Raw genomic sequence first — 12,522 nt, 5'->3', positions numbered from 1 at the left:
GAGAGCCCAATGGTTTTGAATGCCCGGCATTTGGCAAGAAATGGCACGGAAAACACGAGTTCACGAACCAGCCTCATGGAAAGCCAGTAGGTATCAGGCTGGTCCGAAGTCAGATTCAGAGCCTGGGTGACACGTAGGTGATCTGGACTCCGTACCAGGAGCTATACAATGAGGATAATCTGTCGCAGATTGTAGCGGAGGATGAGGAGGTGTGGCTCTACAGGGGTTCGCTGGTTTGCTTCTGGATAGTGGAGCACCACTATCCAGACAGGGTGCTCCGTCAGTTTGGATATGATCCACTCATCCCTGCAGATCCAGACGTCCCGAGAAATGTGGTCAGGAGTCTACACGGGTACGGGTAAGTTATGGTTTTTTAGCATTTTGTACTTAATATTAGTTCTTGCATTTAAATTGTAACTAACATATTAATTACAGTACGGCCCACGCTCATTACCCCGATAAAGATTGGAGTTCGCATTACTTGGTACACTACGATAGGGCAGCGAATATGAGGGACAACTTGTGGCAGATGCCAGTGGATGGGATACAGTTCCAAGGACATCCCCTATTGAGATATCAGGCTTGGTACCTGCGGATCTGCATGACATCAGTATATCTAGAGGGAGATTACGGTAATTTTCTACGCTCGAAGATATTCGAAGATGATGGTTATACCCCCACTGGCCGGAAAGGGGCTCGCGATGTAAGTAATGCACCTAAGACAACACATTTTTATCAACTTTTTTTTTATCTTAACTTGTTTTTTTTAGCTGCTACTAGCGATTAAAGGTGCTGCGCGATCAATCGTCTGTCTTGGAAAACGTGGCTACCGAGCTTTTGGACATGCAATGTTGAACTTGGTTGCCCCCTGCATTGAGAACCACGGCCATGAGGCAAAACTAGTCACCATGCTGCGAGATGCCGGAGAGGAAATTGATTGGCGCAGAGTACAAGCTGCCGAGCCCAACGAGCCATTTGTTAGGGCTAGTGAGATGCCACCGGAGCCCTCAGAGCAGCCAGAGTGGGACTACCATCGTTGGGTACTGGGCATATCCGGTTGGCACGCCTTCCTTGATGAGCATGGACGTCCAGTTCTTCCCTAGGTATCTCATTTTTAATTTTATGTCAAATTAGTTAAATTAAGTTAGTTAAAATTTTCTCATTCGGTAAATTAAGATTGAATTATTGGTATCCTTACAGGGTCCTACCTTCATGTCGCCACCGCCTCAGCCGCATGAGCAGCATGAGTTTTCGGACCCCCAGCCTATGCATGAGTCTCCGAATTTCCAGATCAGCGTTGATCCATCGGTGTATCCATTTGAGCCCACAGACATATCCCCGCGTCAGCTGTATCCGGCGAAGGCTCACGATTGGGAGGCCTCTGGTAGCGGGACTCAGCCTGACTATGCGTCCCAGTTTGTGGATTTCGTATTCCATACCCCCCCCCCCCGCCACCGCTAGCTACCCACGAAGCCGAGGATCCATGGAGTACAGCACTCACGATGAGCATAGAGGCCCAGCCCGAGGAGGAGATTACACCAGCTCGTAGAGCGCAAGAAGGAGAACCACAGTGGAATGACTGGCATGTCCGGAATTTTAGTAGGGAAAATAGGGGTAGACCACCTGACCGATATTCGCCTTAGGATTTCCATGGATAGAGAGTTTTCTTATAGTTTTAGTTCAGTTTATTTATGTTATGTTTTATTATGTTTGAGTTTAGTTTTATAGTTTTTGTTTAGTGTAGTTTATCGTTCTATGGTAGTATTTACACAACTATTAGTTCAACTATTATTTCATTTGGATTGGTAAGAAATTATTGATGTTTCGAATGTTCAATTAATGTCATCCTTTGTATAGAAAATGAAATCTACCATAAATCAATGAGCATATTTTAGTATCTACATAGGCCCCTGGCATTTTTTTTTATATATTAATATAATAGTCTTTTTCGGTTAGCAAACTCATTTGTAATTTGAAAAATAATATACATGTATGTAGAATTATAGATAGATCAAGCCATCTTGTTATACATTAATATTTTGGCAAATATTTTGTTTCATTGTAGAAACTTAGAAATACAGAGGTATGAAAATTATGAAATATTTTGAGGTTATCCAAGGAAATTGAATCCATTTAAAAAAATAAATAATCGTATTTATGCTACGGTCGTGGCTTGTCTTACCTTCTGTACTTATTTATGCTATAGCAGCCAGCTTTCCGAAAAAAAAATCAAACAAAATACTTTTTCTACGAATCTGTACTACTAAAAGCACCCATAAATAATGCTAGAAGTCGAATCGTCACTGTTTAGACTAAATCTCGGCCATTCATCAAATAAAATCCACGGTTTTGATTTTTAATTCAAAACTGTGGAATAAATCCACGGTTCTGATTTTTAATTCAAAACCATGGAATAAATCCACGGTTCTGATTTTTAATTCAAAACCGTGGAATAAATCTACGGTTATGAAATGTAAATCATAACCGTGTATTTATTCTACGGTTTTGAATTAAAAATCAGAACCGTGGATTTTTTTTCACGGTTTGGGTATTTTTAAAATTCTGATCAGATCTTGGTTATTTTTATTAAAATATTTTTTAAAAAGGGTAAAAATAAAAATCACGGCTTCTCCCATTTAAAGCAAAAAAAATACAAAAAATTTGAACTCATGTAAAAACCGAGTTTTTTTAAAGAATTAGCTATCGGTTTTTTTAAAAAAGCGAAAAATAAACCGACTTTTACAGGTTCAATAGCACAAACGGTCTTCTGTACAAATCAAACCGAAAAGAGATCAAGTTTCAGTTTATTTCGGTCCAACCGTCCGATCCGGTTCGGTTTTAATAACACTGCTAATCTCCTTTCCTCCGATTCTTCACCCTCCTCTCCCTCGCACTCTACTTCGCCGGCTCTCTCTCTCTCTCCTCTCTTTCCCTGCTTTGGCTGCTCTCTCTCCCTCTAGCGTTTGCGTCTGTCTCTCGGTCTGCTCTCTCTCACTCTCTGTCCCTTCGAATTTAGTCGTTTTTTTTTTCTTTTGGTTACATCTTTCTCTTCCTCCTCTCACGGTATATCGAACGTAAATACCAGCACCATGGATCTAGATCTGGATTCGCAACCACTGCATCATCTACAACTCGAACCGACGACAGTCTCTCCTTGAGGTTAGTACCATATCTGTTTTAGTTTAAGAACCAGTTCTTTACATGTCTTTGCGGTTTCCTGCTTCTCTTTTGTGCTCCCTCGGTTCCCTCGTACCAGAACGCCACTTCTTCTTATCTGTCAGTGTAGTAGTTTGGCTTTACCATTCCGTCAAGTTCTCCTTCCCTGGTCCCACTCCAGTGTACCAGAATTTACCAGTACCAGTTTGTTAATGTTTGGCACTGTTTTGCCTTCTTGTCAGTGTACCAGTTCATGTGTTTTTGAAATTATTCTTCTTCCCTTATTGCCACAGTATTTATTGTTCTCTTGATGTCTTGCTGAACTCCATTTCATTCTTCATAAAATCTTAATTGCCACAGTATTTCGTCTATTAACATGACACTAAGTACGCATAGATGGCTAGCCAAACTCTTATCTAATAACTTGCAATTTGCTTTTAAAAAATGATGTTTGATTTATGAAGAAGATGCAAATTGCTATATTTTTTTACCAAAAATGAAACTAAAGCTTGTGGCCAGCAGTACTAATATTGGTTCCATGCATTAATGTTTAATTAGGATCTCAACGAAAATAATTAGACTATAGGGTCATGTATAGATAGGACTAAAGTGAAATTATTTAGATGGGGAACACAGTTTTCTTAGCTTTAATATGTATGGATAATTGAAAGACATAAATCTAAGAACCAGCTTTTAGTCTAGTGGTAAAGGCAATGGCCTTCGTATAAGAGATCACAGGTTCGAAATCTGAATAAAAAAAATTATTTATGGATATTAAATAGTTGAATGACTTGACTTCTAATCTTTACTAAAAAAAAAGTCATTGATCCAGATCAAACATAAACTCTTAAATTATCTAAAAAAAATAGTATTTTTTGTTTTAAAATGTAAATTTTAGTTTACAAGTACATATTCATATAGAGATCATGTTGAACGATTTGGATCGACCAGTAAAACTTTCAAATTGAAGATTTGAGTCCATAACGCGGACCAACATGCACTCTGCATAGTTCCATAGCCTCACTCAATGATTTATTTCTTTACTTGAACACATATACATTGATATTTAGAGTGTATGAAAAATGTTCAATTTTCTAATTTGCATATATATGTAGGGCTTGATTATATATTGACATGTTGTCAAAGTGTAAAATGGCTAAACAAAATCCATCATTTGTAGCGTGGCAACACCTAGGGCGCACAACTAATTGGTCACCAATATAACAACAATGAAGCGAATTTAATGATCAGACAACACAAGAAATTGTTATTCACAACTTGTGGGAAATAATAGTGCCACAATCACAGATATGAGTAAAGCTAATATACACTTAATTGTACGTACTCTTAAGTTTAGGCGGTTCGATTTCTTTAAAAGTCGTGCAGATTCTTTAAAAGTCGTGAAAGCACGACTTTTAAAGAAATCGAACGGCCTAAACTTAAGAGTACGGTACACTTAAGTGTCTATTAGCTTTACTCCACAGATATTGTTATTTTATTAAGGAATGAATGGCCACATTTTGAGCAAATCAAAATCAAACCTGGGACCAGCACAGTGCAATTGAAACCTCAATCTCATTTATTATGTTTCAAAAATCAAAGAGAAGGTAATACATAACCGCAACATGAAGTGGAGATTAAGTACCTGGGACGGATAGGTCTCGTTCGCCTTTAATTTCTCTTATTATTATGTTGCTGCAAAGTAGAGATGGTGATGCATGAAAGAGACCCAAAACAAAAGCAAAGAACAAAACCAGGCCTAAAATTTATCAGTCTTTCTTTTCTCTGTGCTTTTGTTGAAGAATAGAATAAATTAGAAGGATTAAATTGTAAAAATAATTAGAAGGGTAGAATTGTAATTTAGAATAATTAGAATTGTAACGTTGAAATACCAACGGTAAAATAGAAGAGGAGGCTATAAATACCTCCTGCATATACTGTAGAAAATATAACAAAAGAAAAAACAGATCAATATCAATAAAAAATATTCATAACTCTCTCTGTCTTATACTTCCGCTAAATTCATCAGCTTTAAATAAATTTTGACTTCATGATCATCCTCATTGATATATTTCTTCTAACCAGCTACATTTTTAACTTCATAACAATTTATATAGGTCTAGGAACAACAAAGACACGGCTTGATTGAATTGCTATCGAACAGTATTGTATAATAATTTCAAAAGCCAATAACATTTATGTTTCAATGCAACCAAATTCCAAAAAGTGAGATTCTTTTTTTTTTTTTTAAATAAAGTGCTCCTATGAGTGGTCTTCGGTTTTCCACTTGAGAAAAAACAAAAGCGAAATAACAAAGAAAGCAAAAAGAAAGGCTTCAGATCAATCTCCCAGTCTAAAAATGTTAACTAGCTAGCAATTATGCATACGCGCTTATATTACTGCCGTTTCTTGGAAAAAACGCTTATATCACGCACGCACCCACAAGCGCGTGCGCGCACATTTTTTTTTTTTGAAAAAGTTTAAATTTACACTAAATTAATGAATCTCTATACTTAAAGAGACAGGGTTAAAGTGTTTCTATTTTTTTGTATTTTTATCGTGCCTTTATTTTTAAAAAATTTATTAACTCAAAGTTTGAAACTTAAAAGTCAAATTAAAATTATTAATATATAATATACATCATTTTATTTATATATGTGTAAAAAATTATGGTATTTTAATTTTGTTTTGTTGTCATCAAGAGTAGTAGCGTAGTCAGGATTTGAGTGAGGAGTAGGTTGAAATCGGGTTCAGGTTTTTTTCCTAAATGGGTTTGGATTCGAATCTCCTCCATAATTAATTCTCTTTCCGCCTCCGCCCGCCTACCAAATTGCATTTCTGCCTATCGAATCGATTGTAATTAAATTACTAATTGATACCAAAATTATTAAAACAATTACTTGTAATTTCTAAAACAGTTGGCATTAATTGAGCGGAGGGGAATCACTACTCCGAATTGAACAAAGATTTAAAAATATTATTCCCTAATTAGATTAACGACTCACACATCTATCTCTAAAGTCTAAACTGACAATCGCTACTCCGAATTGAATTTAGGGGTAGGTAGAATCAAATCCAGGAATATGCAAGACCCATAGAATAACCTAGTCAAAAAATAATAATAATAATAATCCAGAGTAGGTAGAAATGTAAAAGTTCCTGCAGCACTGTAGTAGGGGAGCTGATCAAGAGCTTGTAAAAATATACTAATTTAGACATTGATTTTTCAACTTATTGATTTACGTAAAAATAAAATCAAAATGTGATAATTTCTTATGGACATATACAGAAAATAACATAGATCATATCTACCTGTTTTATTTTGACTTTTATGTTTTAATTTTAACTATTAACATTTTAAAAATAAAAATATGATAAAAAGCATATGAAATAAAGATATTTAAAGCCTACTCATATTTTAAATAAGCGTGTAAAGAATTTTTTGCTCAATTTTGACAAGTGTTATAAAATGCGATTTCTATGCGGTATGTGAAAGGTTACTACATACCGCATATGCGGATTTTTATGCGGATTTATATATGCGGATTTTAAAATAAGAATTCATATATATTTGGAAGCATAATCTCACAACAGGAATAAGAATACACATGTGAACTATTTTATATCCATTATATATTCTCAAATATAAAAAACAACATACATATATAAGAATACATAACAGCAAGATAATAAAAGCATATATATTTTAAAATCCAATGATTCAAAAATCTCACAACAAGAATTTTATGCCGATCATATGCAGTATACAGATTATATACGGATCATATGTGGTCAAAATTATGCGGCCGCATTTTGTTACACTGATTTTGACTAACCTGATTTCATAAGATAATTACTACGTCTACCCCCTGGTCCCTGTTAATTACATCTATAAAAAAAGTGTGCGTATTTCTTTTCTTCAAAAGTAAAATTGCATCCATGTAATTATATTTTTTTTAATGAAATTAATAATTCTTCAATCCGTGACCAAACCATTGGTTAATGTATTATAATTTCCTTTCTTATCCTTCCTTTTTGGTTTTTTTGAAAAAAAAAAAAACTATGTAAAATTGTCACCGCTAGTGTTTGGTGTTCTGATTAATGGAACATAGAGGCCTGATCTCGATTTTTCTGCTTCAAAAAATATATTATAATTTTCTAACTGTTTCAACCTATCTTATATAAATTTACGTAAAAAAATTGATAAGTGGGACCCGCTATCTCTCTTTCTTTTTCTCATCATTTTATATGCAAAATAATTAAAATCATTTTCGTTGTCTTTTTTATTTGAAAAGGTCTAGAAAACTTGGTACAAAAGAAGTTGTGGGCTGGGGCCACATTGATTCTAAATTCTTCAATAACTAACAGCCTTCAGTTCATACTTCGCTTCCAGAACCCCCGGGGGGGGGGGGGGGGGGGGGGGGGAATGGTCGTCCAAAATTGACCCAAGAGCAAAGAAACCAGTATTTGAACATGCGAATGTTGACACAAGTAATCAATGCGAGAGGTTACTAGTCAATTCTGTGACTATCAAGTTGAAATATATCATGTCTCACCAAAATGTTGATTAATTTAATACCAATTTCTCTGAAAAAAGAAGTGCAATACAATTTTTCACATACCACGGAATATCCGAATATCTAATGTAAATAATAGATTGTAGCACTGTTATCAAAACCGGACCGGACCGGCCGGTTCGACCGGAATAAACCGGAACCGGACAGGTTTACGGTTTGGTTCGCTATTTGGACCGGATATGCAATAGAATCGTATATATTTAATTAAACCGACCGGTTTTATATAAAAAACCGGAGTAAAAGCAAAAAAAAAAACCAGTTTTATATTGGTTTTTTGTCCATTGTTTGTCATGTGACTATTTTCAATTTTGAATGAAAAAGAACAACTTTTGAGGAGAAAAGTGAACAACTTTTTAGAAGAAAAAGTGAAATGTAATGTGTATTATTCTGTGGCTAACTTTTTGTAGTCATTTATATTTTGTAACATACTTTTGTAAACAATTATGTGTTTAAGAATAATCCAACATTTGTTGCAATATTATTTTTTTATAAACTAAATATTAATTCTAATATGGATCATTAGGGGTTCACTTGATCACAAAAACTAAATAATTTCTATGTAGTTATTCAAGAGGAGAGTTCAAATGCCTCCATGTTTTTGTGCCTCCATCATGCCTCCATCTCTCTCCATCATTTTCAAAGTTCAAACAGTCGATCTGAACCGCTCAACCTAATCTCCATACTAAAATATGTTTGGAGACCGAATTTTATATTTTTAGGATTTTTTTTACTATTTTTTTAGATAGGTACAAAATCAGTAAATCTGAACCATCTAAAAACAGTATTTTTTTACCTATCTAAAAAAATAGTAAAAAAATTCCTAAAAATATAAAATTCGGTCTCAAAATATATTTTAGTATGGAGGTTAGGTTGAGCGATTCGGATCGACTGTTTGAACTTTGAAAATGATGGAGAGAGATGGAGGCATGATGGAGGCACAAAAACATGGAGGCATTTGAACCCTCCTCGTTATTCAATTTATTTATGAAGTATAAAATATAAAATTTCTTTGATGAAAAAAATATTTCATAATATTTTATTTAATTATTTTACTAATTCTAACAATAAGTTCTACATTTGAGCTACAATAGATATATTATTTTCTAATAAAAAATAATTATTTCTAATATATAAATTTACTTTTATAGTACATTGTTAATATGTATATTGAAAATTTTATTACATAAAACATAATTATTTATAATAATAATTATATCTTATAAATAAATATGTAAGTATTTAAAAAATCAGCAGTCAAACCGGTTGAACCATCGGTCTGACCAGTGAACCGTTAAACCGGAGCTTTACCGGGTCGGCGTCCGGTCCGGTTCTGATAACATTGGATTGTAGGATGTCATCAATAATGTCATTTTGGTCTTTTAATTAATTTGGATAACCTTTCTTAATTTATATATCTTTCTCTTTTTGTAAACATGCTTTCCCTAATCCATATAGTAATTTTGTAATAAAAGATAATTACATCTCTCTTTTGGTATAAGATGAAGATCAAAGTTCGTAAACTTATTTTCAGTGTGTGTATTGTGATTTTGAACTTACAACCTCCAATCTTCTCTAGTCATTAACAAATGAAATCACGCATGATTCTTAAAACAGCACAAGACTTTTGTTTTCCTTTCTTTTAGAGAGAGACATACAACTATATATATTAATTGGAAGGAAGCACTGCTACAAAAATCATTTTTACCATCCCCCTTTGTCATTGGATGTGTTTCCACACAGATAGTGTACGTAACGAGTGGCAGCGCTGTAATTAGTTTTAACTTTTTACTATTGGTTGGTGTTTAACCAACCGATGGCGCTAATGGACTCCCCATTTGCCATCATTTTTTTATATCCAACCGTTGGTTTTAATTGACTCTGCGACATCGGTTGGGCTATTGTACCGATGGTGTAGATGTGGTGATCTTTACCATCCGTGATGTAGATGAGCCGTCAACATTAGTTTGATCAATACCAACTGTGTTCCTTATTGAATGGATGGTGATGCCCTCAAGTGGCAATGATGTAAATATTTGAAAAATAAATTGGTATAAATTAAATTAATAGGTGTTTACTATAGTGAGGAGCTGTAACCACTCTCATATATGTATTCAATTAATTGATTGTGAAGTATTGTGTCATTACGTTTGGGGCTATATTCGGTAATTAAATAATTAGATTAACGTACGGGCTCCTAAAATTTTTGTGTTATATTTTTTTAAAATAAAAAGTTCATAATTAAAGTATCAAGTTTAAAGTATCACTAACTAAATTAAAAACAATAAATACTCATTGTTATCATAAATTCATAATCAAGATCAAAGTACCGAGGTTAAAGTACCAAAATTAAAAATACTCATTGTTACCGATAAGATTAAAGTACCAAGTTCATAATTAATAAATTAATACTCATTGTTATCATAAGTTCATATATATATAATTAAAAACAAAAACAGAACTACATATGAAAGTTAATTAAAACAGATCCAGTTAAGGAATGCATCTAGCGATATTATAATTAATATTACCAAATTAACATCCAAATTAAATAGATCCCAATATATATTGCAAAACATCCAAAACAACTATACATGCACAAAACATCAATCTAGTATAACTCCAAATTAGTCTATAGACAACAACATTCATATCGATCAAACATCACGTTTATAAATAGCCAAGTCTCTAGACATCGAAAACAACATGCAAATAAGTCTCATCAAACATCCAAAATAACCATCCAGCTAGTATAACTCCAAAGTCCTTAGACAACAAATTTTACCTAATTGCTCAAACATCACCATTAAAAATACACATTCCCAATTGATATATAACCCGAAACATCCAGTGTTGGAAACGTCATTCTACAATATTGTTCAGAACAAACGATCGTTGTAGCAAAGTTCCTAAAAAATTTCAATTCCCCTTTACCAAACATGAGGTATTGTATCACTCGTTGTACCATAATATTAAATCTCCAAAATCAAACCTCAGCCATCTTGAGAGTTCTTATGTCGGATGCTTTAAGCAACGGGACTTCAACTATAGTTCTTTGTCATTCATCATAATCTTGGGCACAAAACTACAACAAATAATTGATCAATTGATAACCATATCTTTGTACTTTAAACTTTCTTTAAAAAAAACTTTAAACAACAAATTAAAAATGAAGAGAAGCTAACAAAGGAATAAAAATAATCAGCAGACCATGAAGAGGCACTAAAGGTAGGGACTATCCGGTAAAAAAATATTCTAATTTGAGTTTATCATCCTAACTTAATTCAAGTTCCAATTGCACTACTAATAATATTTTATTTAAAATAATACACATTTTAGTGCCCTGGACAAAGGGGGCGCTGGGAATGCGGCTATTTTGTGATGAAGAACATAGAGTTCATCATTAAAAATTATTTTAGATCTTTTTCAAAGGTTTGTCAATTAATCACTTGTTTTGATCTATCATGCATATTTTCAGATTCATTTGTTATATATATGTGTTGCTAATATGTTCGGGGTTCATTCATGCAGAGCAAATTGACCACTTCACTGTACCAGGAAAGAGATCTATATGTAATTCGTACAACATGGTGTAAGTACTTCTTGGATCCTGTTTTACCTTCTCAAAAAAGGCGTTTAAATTGAAACTTGGACAGTTTTTGGTACATGTGATGTACAATTTTGTGGTAAATGGAAACAACAGTTATTAGTACACATATATGATGTACATTTTTATCGTTAGTATAACTAATGGGTACAGTTGTTTAAAAGCTTTGCTGGTGATAATTATGGCTTGTTGGTAAAGGATATAGACATTTACACTGGTACAATTAATGATATATAGTTAATTATATATATATGGCTTATTGGTAATCTATAATTAATGTTGTTATGTTGCAAATGTATATGTTGTCTATTTATATATTTGGTCGAATGCATGTTTAAAATTGTTGGTTGAATGATGAGTTTAAAAAAATGCTAGCAAATAGAGACTAGCTAGCTAGCTCCTGATTGGGACGTAATTGAATATATATATATATAGAGAGAGAGAGAGAGAGATGGGCTATGGTGCATTGCAATGCATGAACCCTCTTATGCATTGCACTATAAATCATGGATTTAAAGTCCAAATGACCGATCCGAACCGTTCATCTTGTTCTTCATATTAATATGTGCTTGGGGACCAAATTTTACATTTTTTGGAATTTTTTTACTATTTATTAAGCAATTTTGAAAGTCGCTGATCTGATGGTCCAGAAAATTTTACTGTTTTTTACTGTTCACAGCAAAACAGCAATTTTCAAAAATGCTTAATAAATAGTAAAAAAATTCCAAAAAATGTAAAAGTTGGTCTCCAAGCACATTTCAATATGGATTAAACATCTAACGGTTCGGATCGGTCGTTTGGACTTTAAATCCGTGATTATAGTGCAATGCATAAGGGGGTTCATGCATTGCAATGCACCATAGCCCATCTCTCTCTCTCTCTCTATATATATATATCACCAACAGTTCAAATTAAAAACAGATGCAAATCTAAAATAACAACGCCAATGCCAACAAAAATAAAAATGATGTTGTATGTAACATTTTCCATCGGCAATAAAAAACGCAAGTGTTGTCATTGAACGTGCAGCAACACACCATTAATCACATTTATCATCGGTTGCCAAACAGAAGCGATGGAGTTGGGTTCGTTAAACCCGATGGCCAAACGAGATCTGCCGATGGTATATTGATTAATGTCATATGTTTTGAACCGATGACAATGTATACACCTTTTCTATCTAGT

At 33.7% G+C, this 12,522-nt stretch overlaps 1 long non-coding RNA gene across 1 annotated transcript; it reads left to right on the top strand.

Moving 5' to 3' along the window:
• Positions 1-2,889: 2,889 nt before the first annotated feature.
• On the top strand, positions 2,890-11,482 carry LOC144574604 (uncharacterized). The gene is made up of 3 exons (XR_013518266.1): positions 2,890-2,979; positions 3,086-3,159; positions 11,262-11,482. It is a non-coding gene; the product is annotated as an uncharacterized LOC144574604 (long non-coding RNA).
• Positions 11,483-12,522: the final 1,040 nt, after the last annotated feature.

This window comes from Carex rostrata, chromosome 23 (genome assembly GCF_964058835.1).
Source record: "Carex rostrata chromosome 23, lpCarRost1.2, whole genome shotgun sequence".
NCBI lineage: Eukaryota > Viridiplantae > Streptophyta > Magnoliopsida > Poales > Cyperaceae > Carex > Carex rostrata.
Note: the sequence above shows the minus strand (reverse complement) of the source record. Positions and strands in the feature narration are given on the sequence as shown.